Here is a 26026-nt window from a genome sequence, read left to right on the forward strand (position 1 = left end):
GGTAAGACTCAGAGCTTCTGGGTCTTGGGGTCCCTCCAGGGAAAGTTTGGGGGACCAGAGCAAGGCAGGTACTGTAATTCCTGTCTGGTGGCAGCGAGATAAGATCCAAGCTGGTAATTAAGCTTGGAGGTTCATGCTAGGCACCCACATTTTGGACGCTAAGGTCCAGATTTGGGAAAGATGTACATTTAACCTGACCCTTCAGTTTTCCTCCACTTTTATGAATATCACTACAGACAATGCAGGTTGGGATGTTCGACATTTGTTTTGTTGAATAGAAACATTCATTGTGTCTAGCAGTAGACTTTCAAGGTGAAAATATAATCATTTTGGCCACACTTGTCATTTTTAGCATAAACGAGAAATTATAGCAACATAAAGATAATGCAAGTCGGAGTTCTCCGTGACAGTGATATTTATTACATTGAATAATAAGTACAGTAATTCCAGTAAACAGTGTTTAGTTTAGTTCATTTATTGCACTTTGACAATGTGGCTGCTTTTAGCATTCATGTTTACTAGACTTACAGAATTTTCAAAGGCTGCTTCAGTAAAATGCATGATAGTCATGTGTGGGGATCCTTGGTCATGAAATTCAGACAAGATATTGCCTACAACCGACATACTTTTGTATATTATGGAAATGCTGGTTGTAGTTCCATAGCTATGGCTGAATTCTGTTTTGCACTTTAAAGCAGGGATTCTCCTTCTTCATTATATATAAAAAATGTGCTGCATCCTCAAACATACAGCACTTACTCTTTGAGTATAGAATTAATTTTCTGCAAATATACAAGCAAATCCATTAATTAGTTTGATTTAAAATGAGTTAAAACCATCCAAGAAGCTTAGCATCCACTGGTCTTTTCATACTGTGGGTTGGTATAGAGTGGGTGGGGTGGGGTGGGGTTGGGTTATGACTTTAGCCCTTCCCTTTCTTTTTTTGGTGTTCTGGTCCTGGAAGAACAAGCATTGCTCATTTCTGCTATTGTGAGGGATCATTTCATGACCATACAAGGCGGGAAGAGGCTCTTCTGCATCATTCTGCTGCTTCATGGCTAACCAAAGGCTTCTCTCAATCTGGCCCAAAACATTTAGATGTAGAATTAAAAAAAAAATCCTGAATACTTTGAAACAGGTTTTCTAGATCTTATGTTAAAAAGGCTAGTTACTAGCTTTTGCTTTTAAAGTATAACAGAGAGGCTCTGCCCTAAGTATTTGGTGTAATGTTCACCTACTGCAAATGTTTGTTCAGTACTGGCACCAACAGAGTTCTTGTAAGCAGGTGGAATTCTCGCCTTGTTCTGAAGAGAATATTTACGCTAAATTTACTCCAGATGTAACTATTTCCTGGGCTTTGGTACCTGAAATGAAATAAAAGTTAACTCCAGCCTCAGTTCTCTCTCTCCTCTCCCCTTGCCCCCTACCCCCTGGCAAAAGCTGTTTTCCAGGGTTTCCCTACAGAGATTTCTCTGGCATAGACCCTGTTACCTTTGCACAAACAGCCTCGTCCTATCTTCCTTGCACCCATGGTGGGGTTAATGACCCACACTGCGTCAGCAGGAATCTGTCAGTACCTCCTTGTAACATCCCAACAACTATTAATGGTTTGGGCCAACTGAAGAAGCCAGCCACCTTGTGAACAGTTCTATAGAAATATAATGAGATTCTTTAGACATTACTCAATTCCTATAGAATTTATCAGTGTGATATATCCTCACTATAGGTTCTTTAAAACCATTTTATGGCATTCCATAGCAGGTGTATCATTCTCTATTAAATTATACAGGATTTTATAAAAGTCTTTTAAAGGTTATCTTCTGTCAAACTCTATTCTGTCAAGCACTTTTTCATAAAGAGTATTCTGTCTTTATGCGTTTTAAAATATTTTTCTCTCCTGAGCTAGGCTCATGTAAAGGTCATACTCCTATCTACATGATAATGAAGGACTTTGGAAAGTGATCTTTGGACTCATCAGCAATACAAAGGAATAGCTAATGGACTTGCATGTATAACTGGTGGAGTGTGTGTGTGTAGATGTGAGAGTGAAACTGGGTGGTCATTTCCAATATCAACACTTATTTGAACAGAAATCTGCATTTGAAGGGACACATTATAAATAGATAATGTGTAATATGCCAAATTCCAATATTTACTTCTGGATAAGTTGGAGTAGACTGGAAGAAATGGATACTTTTGTAGTATTAATGCCCATTTATATCTGTAATAGAGTTTTCCCTGTATTTCTAATATAGCTCATCATTCCAGATTAGGACTTCTGAGAGAGGCTGCAGCACAAGTGTGCCCATTAAGATTAATGTGAGGTATAGAGGACTTCAAATTAGTTTTCTAAAAAGAGATGAATCTGGCTCTTCGTGTGCTGTTCCATTTAGTTTAGAAAATAATTCTTGAAATGCCATCTTTTAGGGGAGGCTGTTCACTTAATCACAGTGAATGTCAAGAGTAATAGTGAATGCTCTAAAAGTGCAGACTTCAGCGATCTGGACTTTGGATGAACTTGACAAAGGATTGAAGAATACATTTATCTGAGTTTTTGTAGTCAGGAACTACAGCAAATATTCTTTGCCATTTGTGAGAATAGATGATATCCACACAACTAATTTTCTGCAACGTGCAAATACAATTAGCCTACATTACATGACTCCTACAGTATATACATTTATTATTACTAATGTTAAAGCATCAAGAGTGTAGCAAGTACCTCAGAACACAGGTGGACAGTACTGTCCCCAAGAAGTTTAGAGAGACAACTTGAGTTAGTTAATATCTTTTATTGGACTAACTTCTATTGCTGAAAGGGACAAGCTTTGAGCTACACAGATCTCTGTGTATCTTGAAAGCTTTTGTTTTACCAGCAGAAGTTGGTCCAGTAAAAGATATTATATCCCCCATTTTTGTCTCTTTAATATCCTGGGACCAGCATGGCTACCACAACACTGCAAACCCAAGGAGTTTGTAAACTAAATCCAGACATGTGGTAAGTAGGTAACATAATATAGGGAGGTTGGGGAGGAAAGGCAAGTGTAACATCAAGTGACAGTTAAAGTAAAAGGGAGTTACAGTAGAGCACAGCTCCCAGTCTCCATCCTTTCTTTGGCTTGGTGGAGCACAGCTTTCCCTTTCCCCACTTCTTATTGCTTGGAGAAGTTGAGCAGAGGAATCTGAAATAGGAGCAATGAGAGGAACTGGCGTATGGCTGGTGAGGCTCCTGGCCTTCCTACCAGTAAGTTGAAAAGCCTTTACACAGTGTGTCTTCTGTACACTTTAACAACTACATGCATTTAGCAATTGTTGACAGTCTGAAGAATCTGAGCCCAAAACAAATAGAGTGCAAGAGGAAAGAAGCTGGAATAAGACTTTTTTCCATTAACAATGGTATGTTCAGCCAGGCTAAAAAAACCTTCAGGCAGTTCCAAAGTGAATCATCTTATGGCCAAGAGGTAAGTAAAAATATTTGCATAGTGGCTACTGCCACAATCAGTTCATGATGAAAATATTCTATTGAGATGATAATTACTTACTTAGTGTCAATATTTTGAAGTACACCTTTTGCTAGCAAAAGCTGCATATTGAGAAACTTGAAATAAATTAACCTATAAATGCATTAGTGATGACAATTAAATGAAACTTGGAGGCCGTGTGGCTTAGTAGATATATCACTGATTTAATGCTGCCATTTTACTCCTGACTGCAGAGCCATTGGCCATTATTTCTGAAAACTCATGGCAATTGGGGGAGGTCCTAGACGACTGGAAAAAGGCTAATGTAGTGCCCATCTTTAAAAAAGGGAAGAAAGAGGAGCCAAGGAACTATGGGCCAGTTAGCCCTTTTAGCAAAGCTTTTGATACGGTCTCCCACAGTATTCTTGCTGGCAAGTTAAAGAAGCATGGGCTGGATGAATGGACTATAAGGTGGATAGAAAGCTGGCTAGATCATTGGGCTCAATGCAATTTATCATAAGTAGTTCAGAAATAGCACTATTAGCCAAAGTAGCAACAGAGTGGTAGAAGAGCAGAGACCTGGAGGAAAGGGAAGCATTTAGAACAGAGCAAGATAGTCTGAAGACAGAGAAGCTGGAAGAAAAGAAGACATCTGTGGGAAAATGGTGAACGTAACAACAGAGAGAACCGTTTTGCAGAAGAGAGAAAATGAAAATCTCTCAGGGACTTCCAGCAATATGATCCTAAGCACTAGAGTTTGTAGAGGATACAGTGCATTTCATATGAGGGTGAGAATTTGGACTTGTTCTTTGAAAGTTACTAATGGAGTTTTGAAGAACATATCTTACTAGTTTATAATTAAACAGTATATTTTTGCTGAACTTTAAACAAGTTATTTTTTCTTATTCACTATTTGATTATTAAAGAACTAATCATCATAGGGTATCAGAAGTGTGGAGTAAGAAGGTATGTGATGAGGTGGACTAGGCCCAGAGGCCCTCTACTGGAGGCCTTAAGGTTCTGCCATACCCCATCCCAGAGACGAGTAGAAGAAGTTGTCCTCCAAGCAGCCTAGAGTGGTTGTGGGGAAGCAGCCAACGAGACAGGCTGGAGAGAGCAGCCAATCAGGGCCCAGCAGGGCCATATAAAAGGAGCTTCTGGACAGCAACTGGCTGCTGCTCTGTTCTGAGCTGGAGGAGAGAGGACTGTGTTTCTGGCTGGCTGAAAGAGCAGCAGGACCATGGACAGCTTCGTGTGGGCAGGGACTGGGGGAACAAAGGAGGAGCTCTTGGCTGGCTGAGGGGACTGAGCCTAAGTGGGCAGTCTGCTGAGAGTGATTGGGGGAGGAAAAAAGGAGCTCCTGGCTGGCTGCTGGGACTGAGTATGAACTGAGCTCAGGGAGAGCCGCAAGAAGACAGTGTATCCGGGAAGGAAGTGCTGGGAGTATGTCCGCTTTCCAAGGCTTGGACAAGTTATAGACTGTATACCCTGGAAGGGTTTTGTTCTGTTTCACGTGCAGGCAATGCGTGAGACTCAGCTGGAGGACTGAGAAACTGAAAAAAAAAAGCCTGAGAAACCACTCACGGGTCATCTTAAACTGAAAGACTGCAGACACACCCGGCCAGAAGGGCATGCTTGTGAGTGGTGGGTGCCAACTCCATTACAAGGTTTATTAAGTTTTATGTAAAAACGAATTAGAACCAAAACTCTAGATCCAAATGGTTTCAGGCTTTGGGGATGTTTGAAATCCAAGACCCAAATCTGAACTAGAATTTTGCAAATGGCTACTATCTTTTCAATTGCACAAACAAGAGTCCCAGATTTGAAGACCCTCAAATTTGGATTATTCTACATTAGAATTTTCCCCTTCCAATTTTAAGAAAGGGTCACAGGAGGCAACTAATAGGATTAAAAGGGAAGCTTCAAAAACAGTAAGTAAAAAGTAGTTTCAGGTAATACTTTGAGTCTTCTTGTCTGCTTAGCAACCACAATGTTTTATTTATGAACATAGTTTTTTTTTGTTGTTGTTGTTTTTTTTAACTATGATACTATGTTAATGACATACAAACAAAAGGATAAACTTACTGACTATATTCAAAGAGGAAATGTTGAAACTGACTATGGCCAAAGTGCTGTGAAATGCATAAGGTATACAACCGAAAAATAATCTCTCTCCCAATAGCTCAGGCCTGGAGGGATCCCTCCACATGGAGGGATGCCTCATTTCTTGGAAGATAGAATTAGGAAGGTAAAGAAATCATTGGGTTGAAGAAGAGAGAATGTCTGAGCCAAATAAGATGAGAGGTAGAACACTCAGGGAACCATTTACTAGGAATGTAAACATGAGGTAAGGAATAGGTGGAGCATATGTACGGACAGATTATGCTGCACTGGGATTGGTACCTGCAAAGTAACCAAGTCAATCAAAAAATGCATGATGTGATAATGTATAGTAAATCCAATGAGATGTGTAAATGTATGTAAAGGGAGAGGTTTTCTGTGTAAGTTTGGAGCTGTGGTTTAGTTTGTATGCACTCACCCTGTGTTTTAGTCTGATCAACTCAGTGTAATGTTGCTGCATGCCAAATAAAGGAACCTCAGTGATGTAATCTGGAGTTGAACTGAGTTTTTGGATCCCAGAGAACTGGATGAAGTGTTCTCCCAGAACTGGAAAATATCTGAGTAGAAAAAGTCTCACAGGGAATCCCAGTACTCCCTAATCTCTGGTTGTAGTAATCTCAGGTGCTATTTACAATAACAGTATATTAAAAAAGAATCAGTCAAGTGAGCTTTGTTTTAGTTTATGATGTTCCTTTAAATAAAAAGGCAATTAGAAGGCACATAATGAGGCTGTAACTAAGTGTCAGACAAAGTTTGAGCTTAGATCAATGTGTCTAGCTGCAAAATTTTAATCTAAGTGAGGTAAACCTAAAATGGATAGATCATACCTGCTGCCTAATGTATAGTTATCCAATAATGTTGCAAGAAAATTGGAAATATTTTGAACATAATTTTAGCAGAAATAAGTGAAGATGAAAATGTGATAAAGTAAAGGTATCAGTCTTTCCCTGATCCACATTTTAGGAGATGAAACATTTACAGTGTCTTTTAAATAGGAGGAAGGAGAAATGCCGAAATTAAATATTGCAGAATTTTGTAGAAAGTTGCGTCTCAAGAAGAAATGACATTTGGAATCAAAGATTCTTCACACACATGGAGAACAATGGAGAAATAATAGCTCAATATGTAACAGAGTTAGGGACACAGAACTATGGAATGTCTGGTGAGCTGACAGTTTCACTAGTAAAGGAGAGAAGAATCTCTGGAATTCTAGATGAGATGTTAAAAAGAGAAGCTGGTTTGTGAAGGGAAACATTCTCATGCTTAATAAGGAGTGGAAAGTTGTAAAAGCACAAAAATAAGAGTAAGCGCAAAGGAAGAAAAAATGAATTAGAATATGTGGCTACTGTGGAATATAGCATGGACCTAAAGCTAGAATGGTCACTCATTCTGTGGAAAGGACTACATTCCATTGTTAATTATGGTCTATGGGCCTTTTAGGTCCACATGTTGTTTTCAGTCTACAATGGATTTCTCACTAACATCAGTGGGATGTCAGTACACAGGTCAAGGTAGGATATGGCCTTGTGTGATCAGTATCTTACTGTTACAACGAGCCACACTCAGATGACACATATGTTCACCTTTAGGATCAGGACTGGTTTTGCCCTTTGTTTCTCTTCTTTTCTTTATCATTTCTTTGGGTTTTCCCTCTATTCTTCCATCTACATTTCCTTCTCTGAAGTAACTCCTGCTTCCCATCCCAATTGACTTTGTTTCCAGCCCTGTTCTATTCCATCTTCTAAAAAGATCAGCAATGAAATAATAGTGACAAAATATAAGTGTGTAATCATTAGGTTTTAGAGTTAACAGTTCAGTAAGAATAGGCTGTGGGAAAGATCACATCACTGAGCCGTTATTTCAGGCTTTCTCTTCAAATCCACACCCCCCCGCTGCCAAAAAACCCCCCTGCATTGGTTTACACCTAGTTTACATTTGAAATGTTATTTTGCCTGCTGTGAGCTTTAAATGTTTTCTGAATGAAAGGTTATATTATGCATAGTCTGTCATGCAGGTCACATAAATTCATCAGGCAGATTAGATGTATGACACCAATGACCGAAAAATTGTCCTGCTTTCAATAAATTTTGCAAGAATATTAGTTTAAATATACCTTCAATGCTGTGCAGATCAAAGATTCAGTGAAGTAAGGTACACTACAAGCAACTAAAGGAAGTGCATTTGAAGAACTCCATGCCAATATAATAGAAAATAGAACTACTATTGAAAAACCTGTCTATGACTGAATGGGAAATGTTATCATTTCAACTTGACTTCAGGCAAATATCATATCTGAACAAGCTCTGGCACTCACAGGAAGAAAACTAGAGGCTTCAAAGATAAAGGTTATAGCTTATATGGAAACTCCACTACCAGTAATGGGAAAACGTATTGCTAAAAGACCACATTATAATTCATTCTTAGAATGAGGTCCATAGCAAAATCTGTTTTAACAACCTTGTACATTGGAAAAGCTGTGATATGGAGCAAAATTTGGTCGTTTGGGCCTCATATTACTCTTTATAGTATCAAAAAATATTTTTATGTTGCTACTTTGAGAGAAGTGTACCAGACTCATACAGAATACTAGAAACATAGAATGCCTCTGATGCTGACTTCAAACTTCTCCAAGATCAAGTACCAGGATTTATTTTTAATGATATGCCTGCTTACAGCAAACTACTAAGGTAGATAAGCAGATTTCATCTTTGCATAAATATATTTGGCCTGATTCTCCTCTAACTTATATCAGTGTAAATCATTAATAACTCTGTGACAGTCTATACTATTATGTTAATAACTTTTACAGAATTATGGCAATTTTTTAACAAAGTATGTCTTGTGAGGTATCATTTGAAAATTCATAATCTGCTGAACATTATTGCCCTGGTAAAATATGTGTACTGACTTTGTATGTAAATTTATTAGATTTCACTGTGTAACATTGCTGTAACATATTCTAAGTTAGAAAAGCAGGTCCAAACCAGTGTTCAGAGACAAATACACACTGCCACCACAGTCAGATGTTAATGGACTATCACTTACTTAAGTGGCCATTCTCTGGGGAAGAGGGAAAGGGAGGAAAGGTGTGAACAAGAAACTTGCATTTCATAACAAGGACAGTTCAAATCTCACATAGAACAAACATTTTGTGTGTTTGCAGGGCCGGCACTTGCATTTAGGCAGCTTAGGCAATCGCCTAGGGCGCCAGCATTATTAGGGGGCAGCATTTTGCCAGAGGGGGCGGCAGGCGGCTCCGGTGGAGCTGCCGCAGTCGTGCCTGCGGATGGTCGGCTGCTCGCGCGGCTGCGATGGACCTCCCACAGGTAGGACTGTGGAGCCGGGGGCCAGCGTGCAGAGCGGTGAAATGGCCATGCTCCTATGGCGCTCAAACCCCTAGCACCAGTCCTGTGTATTTGAGTATTAGAGTTAAGACCCCATTTCTGGTAAAGGCATTAAATCGGGTGGAAGAGAAGTATGAATAGTTTTAACTAAGGCCACGGTACCATTTCTAAGAAGAGTGAATAACTTCAGAAAATTTGCCTAGTTTTTTTTTTATAAGAACCTTAATTTTGAGTGTACCCGGCTCTTTAAGGGTTTTGGTAAGCAGTGCTTGTGTCCTTTTTGTGTTCACTTTCTAGGCTCATCCACTTACTAGTGTCACTGTTCACAGAAAGGTAAATTTCAAAGCTGTGTGTGTATTCAAAGAAAACGTATGATACAATTGTATGTGTAAGTAATAACTTTCACTCCTACCCCGGGGAGGCTAATTTGTTTTTAAAAAAAATAAACACTGCCACTGATATGTGAGCACAATTAAAATAATGTATAACTAATAAATCAGAAGTTTGTGAAACATTTTGAAGGAGTATTACCTGTGAAATCCTTTTATATTTGAATCATTTTGTTTTCCAGAAAAAAACGAACCCCATATAATGCTGTCATCAGGCACTGAGCTGTTAAAATATGGAAACTGGCTGTGCACAGAAAATATTTTGTCCATTAATCTAGTTACAGTTCCATCTGTGCCCTTGAAATTCAAAGTTAAACGTATAAATAATCGGTTCTTAAAATTTAAAATATGCACCCTCCTCCTGCACAGCACGCAGTAATAAGCAGCCTGCAGTCACCCAGGCAACGTTTCCTTTCCTTAATTATCCCCAATATTGAATAAAAAGGCTTCCCAAGTCACCTCTGCTGTTCATTGAAGGCAGGATAAAATACAGCATTTTCTAATGAGCCAGCACATACAGAGCTTTCCTTTTCAGTCTTTAACACTGGATTTACATTTTCCTTCAAGACTGGTCTAACTTCTCCCTCTTGATCTCCATAGAAATCAAACACTATTGCTCAAATTCATGTTGTAGAGAAAATTTTGTATTATTAAAGGGAGATTGTTTTGAATTTTATATAGTTTTGTTTTATTTTCCTAATCCTGGAATTGGGTGTTGAATTACAGAGAACTATTTAAACCATAACATTGAATTTGAAACTTTGTCCTTTACAGTCTATTCACTTAGCTGCTGTTTCTCTCCTTTTCCTCATTTTCAACCATATTGATCTCATTGTGCTTAAATTAATAAAAGGTCTTAGATTTAAAACATTTCACGTTTGAGGTTTTAAGGCCCTGTCAACACAATGTTTGAAATCATGATACAGCTGTGGCCTACAGGGTTCTAGTACAGTCTCCCTGAACACTATAGTTAGTGGCCTGTGTTGTATTGTACAACTATGTTATAGAATACTGCAGGGAGTTCAGAGGTAGATAGCTCATGGCATGGTTTGCAGAGATTTTTTTTCCTGTTTTTACTGCTTGGTGAAACCATGAGAGAACCCTGCTAGTCACTTTTGTGTAAAAACTTAGCTGTGGTAAGTTAATGTGGGCAGAGTCTTTAGTAAAGATCATAGAATAACAGAAGATTAAGGTTGGAAGAGACCTCAGGAGGTCATCTAGTCCAACCCCCTGCTCAATGCAGGGCCAACCCCAGCTAAATCATCCCAGCCAGGTCTTTGTCAAGCTGGACCTTAAAAACCTCTAAGGTTGGAGATGCCACCACTTCCCTAGGTAACCCATTTCAGTGCTTCACCACCCTCCTGGTGAAATAGTTGTGAGGGGTTGGATCACAGAAACCCCCTGGGAGCCGCCATCTGATGTGCCAAGACTCCTTCTGCTCCTGTTTTCCCTGCCAACTCAAGACTCCAGCACCCTGTCTTGCTGAGCCAGACACTCCCATCTGCTCCAACAAAGACCCAGGGTCTGAATAACTTGCCCCAAAGCTGCAGGTTTACCTGAAAGCAGTTAACAGAAGTGTTCCTATCTTTAGTACTTAAATGCCCAGCTTCCAATGGAGTCTACCCAAATAAATCCGTTTTACCCTATATAAAGCTTATACAGGGTAAACTCATAAATTCTTTGCCCTCTATAACACTGATAGAGAGAGATGCACAGTTGTTTGCTCCCGTAGGTATTTATATATACTCTGAGTTAATTAATGAGTTATCGTAAGCATAATTCCTAATTCTGAACCTTAGAGTCCAAAATGCGGGTGCCTGCATGAAACCTCCAAGCTTAATTACCAGCTTGGATCTGATAGCGCTGCCACCAGCCAAAAATTTCCAGTGTTTGGCTCACTCTGGTCTCCCCAAAACCTTCCCTGGGGGGACCCAAGACTCAGAGCCCGAGTCTTACACAAGGGAAATAACCCCCTCCCCGTTGTCTTCTCTTTACTTCCTCCCAGGCCTTCCCCCGTGGTTTATCCTGGAAGATTATCTATACTTAAACTCCTTGAATTACAAAACAAGGAGGGCAATTTACCCTTCCCTCCTCCTTCTTTTTCCCCTCCCAGTCTTTCCTGAGAAGACCGTAATCCTGGCACAGGTATTTCTATCCCTAGAGCCTCACTTAGAAAGAAATCCAACAGGTTTAAAAAGAAAGCTTTATATAAAAAGAAAGAAAAGACATAAAATGCTCTCGTATCAAGATACAATATACAGGGTCAATTGCTTAAAAGAAAAACGAATAAACAGCCTTATCAAAAGAAATACAATTAAACATTCCAGCAACTACACACATGTAAATACAAAACAATAAAAGCCTATTGTTTTCTACTTTGTACTCACAACTTGAAACTGAAGATTAGAAGCTTGAGATAGAAAGATCTCTCATAGCCGAGAGACAGACAAAAGACACAGACCCAAACATTCCCTCCCTGAGCTTTTAAAAATCTGGTTTCCTGATTGGTCCTCTGGTCAGGTGTTTGGTTCCCTTTATTAACCCTTTACAGGTGAAAGAAACATTAACCCTTAGCTATCTGTTTATGACATGAGTAAAAAATGATTTTATTAAATACAGAAAGTAGGATTTAAGTGGTTCCAAGTAGTAACAGCCAGAACAATGTACGTCACCAAGCAAAATAAAATAAAATGTGCAAATCTACGTCTAATCGAACTGAATACAGTTCCAGAATGCTCCCTTTTACAGACTAATCTCCTTTTAGCCTGAGTCCAGCAATCACTCACACCCCCTGCACGCTGTCTTTTGTTCAAGTTTCTTTCCAGTATCCTGTGGGGTGGAGAGGCTCCCTCTTTAGCCAGCTGAAGACAAAACAGAGGGGGTCTGCCAAGGGTTTAAATAGACTTTCTCTTTTGAGTTAACACCCCTCCTTCCCCCTGTGTAGAATCCAGTCACAAAATGGAGATTCAGAATCACAGGGGCAACTCACATGCCCATACATGACTCGGGACTTGCAGATAGCAACCATTACCCACATGTTACTTTGAACATTCTCAGGCAGACTTCTTATGTGGATTGGAGTCTTCCAAGCTCTTTTATCTGTTAAGTGCTTCCTGACTGAGCACTTAACTTGCACATTCCTTTCCCAAGAAGTGGCCAAATGTTCTAACTAAGGCTACTTAGAAATCAAGCAAGTATACAGCCAATGTTCATAACTTTAAACACAAAAATGGTACCTGCATACAACTAGGATGAATATAACCAGTAGATCATAACCTTTACATAGATGTCTTACCTGGCATATACAGCAAAATCCTATTCCAGTTATATCAGACATACATTTTAAGCCCCTCCCAAAGCCTTATGGGGTATACTGTCACAATAGTTTTTCTTAATATCCACCCTAGACCTCCTCCCATGCAACTTGAGGCCATTTCTCCTTGTTCTGTCACCTGCCACCATGAAGAAGAGCTGAGCTCCATCCTCTTTGGAGCCCCTTTAGGTAGTTGAAGGCTGCTATCAAATCCTCCCTCACTCTTCTCTTCTGCAGACTAAATAAACCCAGTTCCCTCAGCCTCTCCTCATAAGTCATGTGCCCCAGCCCCCTAACCATTTTCATTGCCCTCTACTGGACTTCCTCCAATTTGTCCACATCCTTTCTGTAATGGGGGCCCCAAAACTGGATGCTGTATTCCAGATGTGGCCTCACCAGTGCTGAATAGAGGGGAATAATCACTTCCCTTGATCTGCCGGCAATGCTCCTACAGCCCAGTATGCCGTTAGCCTTCTTGGCAACAAGGGTATGCTGCTGACTCATATCCAGTGTCTTGTCCACTGTAATCCCAGGTCCTTTTCTGCAGAACTACTGCTTAGCCAGTTGGTCCCCAGCCTATAGCGGTGCATGGGATTCTTCCATCCTAAGTGTAGGACTCTGCACTTGTCCTTGTTGAACCTCATCAGATTTTTTTGGCCCAATCCTCCAATTTGTCTAGGTCACTCTGGACCCTATCCCTACCTTCCAGCATATCTACCTCTCCTCCCATCTGCGAACTTGCTGAGGGTGCAATCCATCCCATCCTCCAGATCATTAATGAAGATGATGAAGAAAACCAGCCCCAGGACGGACCCCTGAGGCACTCTGCTTGATACTTGCTGCCAAGTAGACATTGAGCTGTTGATCACTTCCTGTTGAGCCTGACTATCTAGCCAGATTCCTATCCACCTACTAGTTCATTCATCCAATCCATACTACTTTAACTTTCTGGCAAGAATACTGTGGGAGACCATATCAAAAGTGTTACTAAAGTCAAGGTACAACAGGTCTACTGCTTTTCCCATATCCACAGAGCCAGTTATCTCATCATAGAAGTCAATCTGGTTGGTCAGGCATGACTTGCCCTTGGTGAATCCATGTTTACTGTTCCTGATCACCTTCCAAGTGCTTCAAAATTGATTCCTTGAGGACCTGCTCCATGATTTTCCCTGGGACAGAGGTGAGGCTGTAGTTCTCCAGATTCTCCTTCTTCCCTTTTTTAACGATGGGCACTATATTTGCCTTTTTCCAATCGTCCAGGACCTTCCCCGATCATCATGAGTTGTTTTCAAAGATAACGGTCAATGGCTCTGCAATCACATCGGCCAACTTCCTCAACAGCTTTGGATGCATTAGATCTGGAATGGACTTGTGCATGTTCAGCTTTTCTAAAAAGTCCTCAACCTGTTCTTTCACCACTGAGGGCTGCTCACCTCCTCTCCATACTGTGCTGCCCAGTGCAGCAGTCTGGGAGCTGACCTTGTCTGTGAAGACCAAAGCAAAATAAACAAAGAGTACTTCAGCTTTTTCCACATCATCTGTCACTAGGTTGCCTCCCCTATTCAGTAAGGGTCCCACAATTTATCTGACCTCCTTGTTGCTAACTTACCTGTAGAAACCCTTCTTGTTACCCTTCACATCCCTTGCTAGCTGCAACTCCAATTGTGTTTTGGCCTTCCTGATTACATCCCTGCATGCTCAAGCAATATATACTCCTCTCTAGTCATCTGTCCAAGTTTTCACTTCTTGTAAGCTTCATTTTTGTGATTAAGCTCACCGAGGATTTCACTGTTAAGCCAAGCTGGTCACCTGCCATATCTGCTATTGTTTCTGCACATTAGGATGGTTTGTTCCTGTGACCTCAATAAGGCTTCTTTAAAATACAGCCAGCTCTCCTGGACTCCTTTCCCCTTCATATTAGCTTCCGAGGCGATCTTGTCCATCAGTTCCTGAGGAATTTAAAGTCTGCTTTTCTTAAGTCTAGGGTCTGTATTCTGCTGCTCTCCTTTCTTCCTTTTGTCATGACCCTGAACTCGACCATCTCATGGTCACTGCTGCCAAGGTTGCCACCCACTTCTACTTCCCCTACCAATTCTTTCCTGTTTGTGAGCAGCAGGTCAAGAGGAGCATGGCCCCAGTTGTTTCCTCCAGCACTTGCATCAGGAAGTTGCCCCCAACAGTCTCCAAAAACTTCCTGGATTGTCTGTCCATTGCTCTCCAAGCAGATGTCACAGTGATTGAAGTTCCCCATGAGAACCAGGGCCTATGATCTGGAAACTTCTGTTAGTTGTCTGAAGAAAGCCTCATCTACTGCATCTTCCTGGTCTTTATCTGTTTATCCATTTGTGTCCTAAAATGAGGAAAATGCACTGTAATCTATCGGTTTCAGAGTAGCAGCTGTCTTAGTCTGTATGAACAGACACACTACTGAGCAGACTTTGCAGAGTCTCCCATCATGTGGCTTCACTCATTGTGTGTTTTATGGCATGTCCATTGTTCTAGTGTTAGGGTAACTGCACCTGTATTCCCCATGGTCCAGTCCAGGAGTGCCCAGGCAGGTCTCTGTCATCACCTGTCTTGGGGTGGGACCCTTGTCCCACTTCCTTTTGCTGGGGTTAAAGGGCTGCACAGCCTCCTGCCATACACTATGAGCAAGCCAGTCCATCTAATAACCAGAGTCTGTATTTTACTTTCTCTCTGAGGACAGTAACAGTGTTTTTTATCAGTGATGATCCATTCTCCTGAAGTAAGCATGTTTATTCTTAGTACAAAAGCACTTCCCAAGAAACAAAGAAATCACACATTTTCCATGTGGGGAAATCTGATAGGCCAACATGTACCAAGAGTAGGTCATGCTGGACTAACCTGATTTCTTTGAGAATAACTCGGTTTTTTTTTAGATAAGGGAAGTGCAGTAGATTTAATATACTGGGACTTTGGTAAAGCATTTGACATGGTACCTCATGGGAAATTATTATTAGTGAAATTAGGGAATATGGGGAGATCATATTGTAAAGTGGATAAGGAACTGGCTAAAGGTGGAAAAGCAATGGGTTGTGCTGAAAGGTAAATTATTGGACTGGAGAGAGATTACTAGTGGAGCTCTTCAAGCATCTGTCCTGGGACCAGTCTTAGGAGTGTGCTAATGAAATTTGCTGATGATATGAAGTTGAGAGGCATCATCAACACAGAGAAGGATCCGAATATTATATAGGAAGCTCTAGATGACCTCAAATCCTGGAGTGATAGAAAAGGGATGAAGTTCAATAGTATAAAGTGCAAGATCATGCACAAAAGATCTAATAATAAGAAATTCTGTTACAAACTGAGGGCTCATCAGTTGGAAACAACAGAGGAGGAGAGAGCCCTAAATGTGTGGATTGATCAGAGAAATACTATGATCCCCCACTGTGATGTGATGTGGCTGTGAAAAAAAGGCAAATACAATCCTAGGATGAGGCATTTCCAGTAGGGAAATGGAAGTATTAATGCCACTGTACAAAGCACCGAAGAGTCTTCTAGGAGCACCAAACCCTGCTGTGACCATTCCCTGCTCACCAGAGCTGTGTTCCTCTGACCACTTCAGCACAGTGCCATCTTTTAAAGAAAAAGACTACTGGAAATCACAGCCCTGACATTTCATCTAGTTATTGCATCAAAAATAGTCTCTCTCTTTCTCCCTAAGTGCTACAGAGGTAGGTACACAAGAAAATAGAAAATAGACTTCACTTGCTACTGCCAGGGAAAACTTTTCACTAGTGAAAGGCACTTAAAATATATCAGTTTTGGTTTTTGCTTCATTTTGTAATTAAAGGAATACAAAATGCAATATACTCTTTGCCTGCATATTTATATAGAAGGCCACAGGCAACATTTTACAATGCTAAGACTACTCCTGAGCCCATGCTGCAAAAGTCTGTTGATGTTTGATTGGGGATGGGGCAGAAAACAACTCCAGGGTCTTCTGATTTCCATAGAAATTAACTTTTGTTGCTGATTTACAAATCTGCTTGCAAGATGCATACAACCTTGAAATTATGTATTCAGAGCCACTTCCTGATAAAGTTATGTTGGGACTCGAATAGCTAGCTTTTATACTGCAGGCTGGCAAAATAGATCAGTATCTAAGCACTTGCATTCACTCAGATGAATAAAACTAATTTAACTTTAACAAGACAAAACTGCCTAAACTGCAGACATTACTGACAGATGAAAAGGGTTTAAACTGGCTTCTATCCCACCTTCCTCCAGATCAGTTTTCATTCACATCCAATAGTTTGCCTGTAACATCTTGAACAAAAACAAGCATTGAATGATATTGAAGTTTTGCAGAGTATGATGTAGCTGAACACAGGCTTCAGTTATAGAAATTAGATACAGCAGTAAATTGAGTTGCACCTGCTTTACTCCGGGACTGAATTTGGCCAACTCTGACTTTGCTACAGAGCTGGTACATTACTCTACAATAAATTGTAAACTATATGCAGGGCTAACTTTTTAAACTTTACAATTATGTTAAGATAGGGTAAACTCCATGGGCCATCCCAGACTGTAGCAAGTGCCCGTTGTAGCTGAATGGTGCATATTTTGACTAAAATTGCTATCTGTTCAAATATATTTTACCTCCATCGGCACAGCATGATATAGCTGAGATGAGAAATGCAGTGCGTCTAGCAAATAAAACTGATGCGAGAGTCACTAAAACAAAAATCACAATCAGTGTAATCAATTCAGATCTAAAAAACCTTCTGCTCTTAAATAAAATTGTAAGAAATATGAATTTAATCTTTAATTATAAGAATATATGAAAAAGCTGGAGGAACTCACTTCCAAATTCATATATATGTGTATATTCCTTAAGGGCCAGATTTTACCACTTGAGTAAATACCTTCCCCCAGGACTAGCCCCATTGATTTTCATGGGACAACTTGCAAAGTTAGTTACTACTCAAACTCTAGCTGTATATAGCCCCGAGTGTCTTTTGTTTCAAAAAATATTTTAAACTTACTGGACCCAGAAATTGGGGAGATTGTAGTTCAAAGATTCACCTCTTTAACCAAATGCATGATATACTGTATAACCCATGCAAACTTTATCCAAACAAAAATAGGTTTGCAAGCTGATTCTTATTTACAAGATCTGCAAGTAAATAAATCCATTCCAAAATTATGTGATCTCAGTTTTGAATACTCCTCTGATAAGCAGTCCATTTCTGCAAACACCTGTTATCATAATTTGGATGATCTGAGCAACAAGAAGGATCATGGCAAGAAAAATGAGACTGAAAACAATTTAAAAAATCTTTGTGTTTGATTTTTCTCTGAGCACAGACTGAGAAGATACCTATGTTAGCTCAGAGGATTCTGGTGGGAATTACAGGAAACCGTTAGGCGATTTTAAGCTATATTTCCTGCAATTTATTATGCAGTAACATTTCATGTAATAGGAACAGAAAAGCAGACTTTTGTCTTTGGGATTTTTACAGTTTTCCTTGGGAAGTTTTGCAAAAGTCACTGCCAGCCTGCGTAAGGGAAGAGCCAAATCCCACTCCCACTGAAGTTTATGGGAGTTTTGCCATCATTTTAATGAAAGCAATATTCTTCTCCACCAACAAATCACATTATTAGAAAATTTAAATATCTCTGACAGAAATTAACATACCTTGGGATTATAATCCTTACAAAATCTTTATTACACATAAGCAATGTATAAAATTTACCACATACATTCAACAGCATATTTTGATCACACAACAAAACAAAGAGGCCAAAGATATGTTGTAGGTATGGTTTAAATTGGATGAAAGTCTACATGGAACTGGCTAGATCCAAAGATGTTCATTGCCAGACTTTCTGTCTTTTGAGATTTTTTCGGAGATGTAAGTTTTTGTAAAGGAAGTGGAATATTGGTTTTGGGTGTGAATAGCTTCTCTGAAACACAGAGGCAGCCTTAAGATCTTTGTTTGTGAATGTATTACTTCTTGAGAATTCATATCTTTCCCAGGAAATGTCTGACTGGTTTAGGTCTTGTTTCCTCTCCTTGTTCATTCACAAAAGGGCAGAAAACAAGGGTTTTAAAGATTTTTCTTTTAAGAAATTAATTTTTCTACCAAACCATTTAAAAAAAAATCTTTCTGCAGGTTTTATTGGTTAACTGCTGTGTAAAGGCTTAAATTGTTGTGTAATTCACCTCATTGCAAGGCCCCTCTATTCCTCTTAAATGGTTTACCCACAATTCTGGGTACCATTTCTGAATCCTCCCACTAAGATATGGAGCAGCTATGGAGAGGGTTACTGCAATCCTGAGGCTGCAGAAGCCTCCAGGGCTATAATATGTCATGGAGGAAGGACAGAGTGATCCAAATAGCAGATTTTTTCCTCCCAATAGGAAGGAATGTTGCAGATTTTTGGGGCCCAGTTTCACAGCAAGCTGCCCTGACATTGAGGAAGTAAGTCAGCCACTAGAGAATGCCCTGAAATCAGTTATTGCTGCAGCTCTTGCGATACCGTCTTCGAATGTAAGGAGCCATGTCTGGGGAAAAGGAGGCATGGTCAGCATGTCTCTAGTTTGAGGCAATTTTTGGCTGTTGGCAGGGTCGGCTCCAGGCACCATTTTAGCAAGCAGGTGCTTGGGGCGGCCACTCTGGAGAGGGGCAGCACGTCCAGGTATTCGGTGGCAATTTGGCGGAGGGTCCCTTGCTCCCACTCGGAGTGAAGGACTTCCCACTGAATTGCTGCAGATGGCAATCGTGGCTTTTTTTTTTTTTTTTGCACTGCTTGGGACGGCAAAATCCCTGGAGCCAGCCCTGGTTACTGGAATAGTTCCTTCGAGATGATAACAACAGTGTAGTTTAGAGCAGCCTGGAGGCCCTCTCCTCAGCTGCATCTACTACTCGGGGCACAGCTGAGAATCTGTGAAATAACTGATCTGCTTGAACATACTGGGTCAAATCCTGACTGCACTGGCAAAACTCCACTTGACATCAGTGGGGCCAGGATATCATGCACTGTGGATACAGTACTTTGTTAGTTGTGTATCTGAATAAGATGTCCTGGAAAAGCACAGCTAAAGACTGCATGTAAAATGTAAGCATATTTAACACTTGTGTGAAAGACTTTCATAAGAATATAGCAAAGCTAGTGGACAGCATTTCAAAAATCAAAGTGAATGCAATTTGGGCTCATTTTATTTGTTTGTTCAATGCTTAGATATGAAATGCAGTTTGAGAACAAATTGATATTGTGTCATTTTTGCTTAATAAAACTAAATTCAAACAAATGGCTCTCCAGCTGAGTCCAGCCTGGCATGTTGATTAATCCAATTCCAAAAGAAATTAGTGATCCAAATTTGTTTGAGAAAATTGTTATCCAGACCATGAAGCCTCTTCAGACTCTTGTTCAGCTGAACACTAACACAGGCAGTGTTTCTTTAAAGGAACCCATCAGAGCACTGAAGTGTAAATTAGTTTATTTTCCAGGCCCTCTGGAGGAATATATATCCACTTTTGGCATTGATTCAGCCCTGAAACATAATTTGATCATACTTGTAAATGACATTCTGACAAAAAAACATATTAACTCAGACAGGGCCACATCAACTTGGGTATTAAGAGAGCTGTACTGGAGAAGTTTAACAAACTACAATCTGTCCTAGGGGATTCAGACATTGACACACAAAGTCAAGTGCCTTTTGCTAATCCTGGCAGTGTAAAGAACACCACAGCCACACCTATGTTGAAGTCTGATTCCAGATATCCAAACATCTACGAGCAATTAGTCATTCTCCTACTTCACAGCTGATATCCTGTCGGCCACAGCCTGCTCTAATTCATAGACTCTAGGACTGGAAGGGACCTCAAGAGGTCATTGAGTCCAGTCCCCTCCCCTCATGGGACTGGACTCATCAGAGGAAGAGGGTAAAAGACACACCTGGCAATATCTAAGGAAATACATGCCAGACTGTGTTTTCCTTTGTAGGTTAGGATTGTATCTGAGTAACTAAAAGGTAAGGATTTCAATAAAAATACATTTACTAATGATTTGGAGGAGGAAGTGGACCGAAAATTGGTGAATCTTGCCAATAACCAAAATAATTTTGAGTCACCAAAAACTATGGAGGAATGAATAGCAGGTTAACATATATAAACATGGGAAAATGGACACAATTAAATGTTTCCGTTTACCTTTTTACTTGTGTATAAGGTGTTACTGGTTCTAGTGAATACCCTGTTATATGCAGAGGGAATACTCGCTCAAACTGATACTGTACCAAGATGCAAAAAGATGCAGTGCACGTTGACAAAAATAATTGAAACTTGCCTCTGGCCTGAAGGTATTTTAACTTTAAGGATTCTAAGGGGGGTGGGGAAATGTAGAGGTAAACATGGATTCAATCCTGGAGTTCAGTAATGAGGTCTTCACAGAGTGAAGGAGCAATTAAAGGAAATACAGTTCTTGGAAGTAGTAAAAATAATATAGAACTATGGAAAATGTTATTCTATGAGACAATGGCACATGCTTAGTAGACCCGTGCCCAATACTGACTGGATTGTCTCACCTATAAAATGATCAAGGGGAAATGGGAAAGGCCCTACAGAAGATTGAACAGTCATTAGATGTGAGGCATACGAGGAGAGAGTGCAGAGACTAGGATTCTTTAGCCTGAACAAGAGAAGTTAGTTTAGAGAGGACAAGAGTAAGGTATTGGAAGTTAAGAACATACTGAAAAATGATCAATCCCTACTGGTGAGAACATAGAAGGAGTAGCTAAATGCAGAAGCTGCAAATTTATTTAACATAAACAGTAACTGGAGTGAACAGTGCCCTGCAACTAACCGATGGGGCCATCCCAGTGCCAGTTTTCATCTGGAAACAATGGTCTCAATGTGGAAAAAAGGAGGTGGGACTCAACTGTCCCTCCATCTCCTTACATCCAGTTAAAGGACTTAGCCTAGATCTGCAAGTCCCAATCTCCATCACAGGCCATAGCAGGAGAATTGAGATGAATGGAGCTTCAAGTTGCACCAGGCATGGACTTGCCATGCCATGCCATTTTTTGTTTGTTTTTCACAGTTGTTACAATGCAAAGATTTATTTTTTATCCTGCTCTTCTGGTGACATCTCAAATGATGCCATGTTCTCAGGTGCTCTACATGTCAGCAAGGATAGAATCAAGGTTCATCTATATCAGATACATCCTTTTTAAAAATCTTTTTCTCCCCTTCTCCTTTTCAGAAATAATCATTATAGCTGGTTGAATAGCATCTGTTGTTAAATACATTATTCATTATTATACATTATAAATACAAATACAAATTAATTACCATTATTCATCGGATAATTTATTCAGTGAATATTTTTGTTGTATTTGTGCAGGCTTATAGCTGGTCTCTAATGCTGCTTGCTGATTTATTCCATCAAAGATGGCACTGAAAGTCAGATTGTCACCCCTATTGACATTGTGTAGTATAGTACCTTACTCTTTCACATTCATAGAAATCAAAGAATGTGAACTGTGACTAAGGGAGGCAGAAGAGGGCACTGAATAATTTACTCAATTATTATTTTTTGCTGCTAGTACACCAGCTCTACCAACAATTGGCCTTGAGGTTGCTACTGGCTTCAAAAGTACATACAAATCTTACTTATTACACAGTGCAGTTACATCCAGTGGGGATTTAATCTTTCAGGGTATGGAGTAACCTGAACTGCCATAGTGGGCTAGAAAGGCAGCAGTCAGATTGAGATGAGAAGGCAGCAGGTGGGCTGTGTCCTACACTGACCTTCTGTATGTCGCTGGACAAGTCACTTCACCTTGCTGTGCTTCTAATTCCCCCTCTGTAAAATAGGGCTAGTTACACTTGCCTTTCTTAGTTAAAGGCATTTGAGATCCTCTGATGAACGATGCTTTATGATAGGATGTACATTTTCTGATGACTACTTCTTTCAGCTTGACACCATTTTCTATCAAACTTAATTAATTTCCAAAATGCTCAAAAGATTAAAATAACAAATTTTAGTCACAGTTATGCAGATTTTGTGCCTCTCTAACTCCTCTGGAGTTGACCAAAATAAGTCTGAGTAGAATATTTTACATTAGGAAAAGTGAGTAAGCATGGAGGTTGACCCTTTCCACACCTCATAGATGGTTAAATGTCTTTTCTTAAATTTTCCAAAGCTTTGTGTTGAGGACAAGAATGGAAAATTTCAGACCAATAATTTTTTTTTTAAATAGAGCAAATGACAACAAAATGGATGAAGGGAAGGAATTATAATGGAAAAGATTTTGCAAGCTTGATTATTCAGACTACTACATAATAACATATGTATGTTTCTGAGGTATCAGATTTTCGCCACATAGACACATACCCTAACTATAGAATACCTTAAGACACAAAATGGCTGCTGGGACTTTTAGTCTTTTTCTGTGTATTTTGAAAGTCACTGCTACACTTCAGGTGTTTCAGAGGCTGAGAATAGTGATCAATTTTTAAAATGAAAAATGAGATGCATTGATATTAAATGCTATTACTGATGATATGAAGCTAATGAATTGTGACCTATGTTATTACAGTGAAATATTTACAATGGTTGGAAATCTCAGTTAGATTACAGGTGTTTTACCTGATGGATTCTATGGAAAAATGAAATCAGGATGGGTATGAGGAAATCTTAATTTGTGGGAGTACTGCTAAAGATACTCTGGAGGGCAGTCATAAATCAGCTGAGTTTATGGTCAGACTTCTAGGGAATACTCTGCCGATAGCTTAGCAGAACTGTCATTGTGAGATGTCTGTGCTTTTACAGATCAATTCTGCAGAGCTGAAGGAGATTTACAGGAAATGATTTCCCAGCTAAATAGGGACCAACAGAGAGTTTATAATAAGAAATGTAGTAGTGTCATGCATGATCTGCAACATGACAATAGCAATTGTTCTTGTTATGATTACAATCTGTTCATGCAGCATGTGAATGGCCCAGTAGGAATAGGGGGAAGGGTTTTCTGAATTTTGATTCTCTGAGATTTGAGCATGTTGTTCAATTTCTTTCTTTTCTTCCTGCCCTGACCGACATACAAGTCCCTAACACAGAATATGTTCATGTTAATGCTGCTAGTTGAATATGGGAAGACAAAAAGTTCTATGCAGCCAAAGCAGTTGTTAATGTGAGGTGTGACCTTAATATGACCTGGTGTGACCTGGTAGTTACAGGTGATGTCATTATAATAATTCACCTACAGTACATTTTCAGAAGATTTTCAGCAGAACTGGGCAAATGGTTCACAAAACTTACAGGGAGGAGGGAAAGATGAATGAAAATAGTGAATTAAGACTTTCCGAGTCAGATAATATGAAGAAATATTTGGATTTGGATTGATGGGGTAACCTGAAGAGAGAGTTCATCTCAGTTTAGACTTCTCTGTCTCCCATTCCCAGCTTTTGGCAAACAGAGGCTGGGGACACCATCCTGCCCATCCTGGCTAGTTGCCATTGATCGACCTATCCTCCATGAATTGATCTAGTTCTTTTTTGAACCTTCGTCTTCTCGCAGGTGGCTAGTATTCAGATAGCTTCTTCCTCACAGGTGTCCTGCAGCTTCTGCTCTCCTCCAGGTCCCAAACTCACTAGAAGTTCAGCCTATTGGCTGTTGGCCTTATATACTGTGTGCTCACTCAGGGTCAGCTCATTAACATAATTTATTAGCCTGGCTCAGAAAATCAGGTTCCAGATATTAGCATATGCCAATTTTAGGAGTGCTTAGTCCCACCCGGTCATTTGTACCTCCATGTTCCTGGTAGCTCCTCCCACTCACATACATCTCTATGTGACTGCCAACTGTCAATCAAAGTTAGGGCTTTTTTGTTGAGTCATTACCTACAGAAAATGGAATTTCCTACTATGTGACAGGAAATGGAATTTCCTACTACATCTCAGAGATGAAATCTTCTACTACCCTCTTCCTATAGCCACCATTTTGGTCAGCCATACTGGATTTTCTAAACTTCAACTATCATTAATTTCTACTTAATTAAAGCCTTTATCTTAAAACTAATTACTATTTTATGCAGCCCAAAGGGTCCTGATACTGTTACCACTCTATTTCAATTGGGGGAAGTGAATTTTATGTCAATTTTAAATCCCTGCTGAGGTTTTTCTGAAAGCCTTCATTTAAAGTGCTATAAGGTATTTCAGAGGATGAGTCAAAGATTCTGATGAAACTCATCCATAGTCTGAATGGAAGAGTCCAGGGGTGGGACCTCCAGTCATTAGGAAAACGTAGGTGTTAGCAATGGAAGATTTGATCATTAGAAACATTGATTGCTGAGTCTGAGATGACTGAGAGAACCGGATGATGACTTGCCTGCCTGGTGCTAAAGTTGAAGATCTCTTGAGGCATCTCGATAGACTTATGTGTAGTGCTGAGGAGGAGCCGGTGTAGGTACCAATGACATAGGGAAGGGTGGGAGAGATGTCCTGGAGGCCAAATTTAGGCTGCTAGGAAAGACACTGAAAACCAGTTCCATGCACAGGGCCAGGTAGGCAGGCAGACCTTCAGAGTCTCAATGTGTGAATGAGATGATGGTGTAGGGAGGAGGGGTTTAGATTTATTAGGAACTGGGGAAACTTTTGGGATGGGGGACCCTATACAGGAAAGATGGCTCCGCCTAAAGCAAACTGGATCCAGACTGCTGGCACTTAACATTAAAAAGTTATAGAGCAGTTTTTAAGCTAAGAGATGGGGGAAAGCCAATTACTGCAGAGGAGCACGTGGATTGGACAGAGACTTCTCTTAGAGGAGACTCTATTGATAGAGATTCTCTAGGTTTTAGTCAGGAGGAGAAGATAGAAGAGGATAAAGTATGGGCCAGATCAGACGAGAAATATTCACATAAAAAAGAATCTGACACATCAGAAAAGGGAAGACAAATAAACAGTGACAAGTTTTTAAAGTTCTTGCACACAAATGCTAGAAGTCTAAATAATAAAACAGGTGAACTAGAGTGCCTCGTGTTAAAGGAGGATACTGATAAAATAGATGTCACAGAAACCTGATGGAGTGAGGACAATCAGTGGGACACAATCATTCCAGGGTACAAAATATATCGGAAGGACAGAACAGATTGTGCGGGGGGTGGTGGTGGTGGTGGTGGTGGGAGAGGGGAGTGGCACTATATGTGAAAGAAAATGTAGAATCAAATGAATTAAAAATCTTATCTTCATGTTCCATAGAATCTCTATGGATAGTAATTCTATGCTCTAATAAGAATATAACAGTAGGGATCTATTATCGACCATCTGACCAGGACAGCGATAGTGACTATGAAATGCTAAGGTAGATTAGAGAGGCTATCAAAATAAAGAACTCAATAATAGTGGGGGATTTCAATTATCCCCATAT

This window comes from Chelonoidis abingdonii, chromosome 5 (assembly GCF_003597395.2).
Source record: "Chelonoidis abingdonii isolate Lonesome George chromosome 5, CheloAbing_2.0, whole genome shotgun sequence".
NCBI lineage: Eukaryota > Metazoa > Chordata > Testudines > Testudinidae > Chelonoidis > Chelonoidis abingdonii.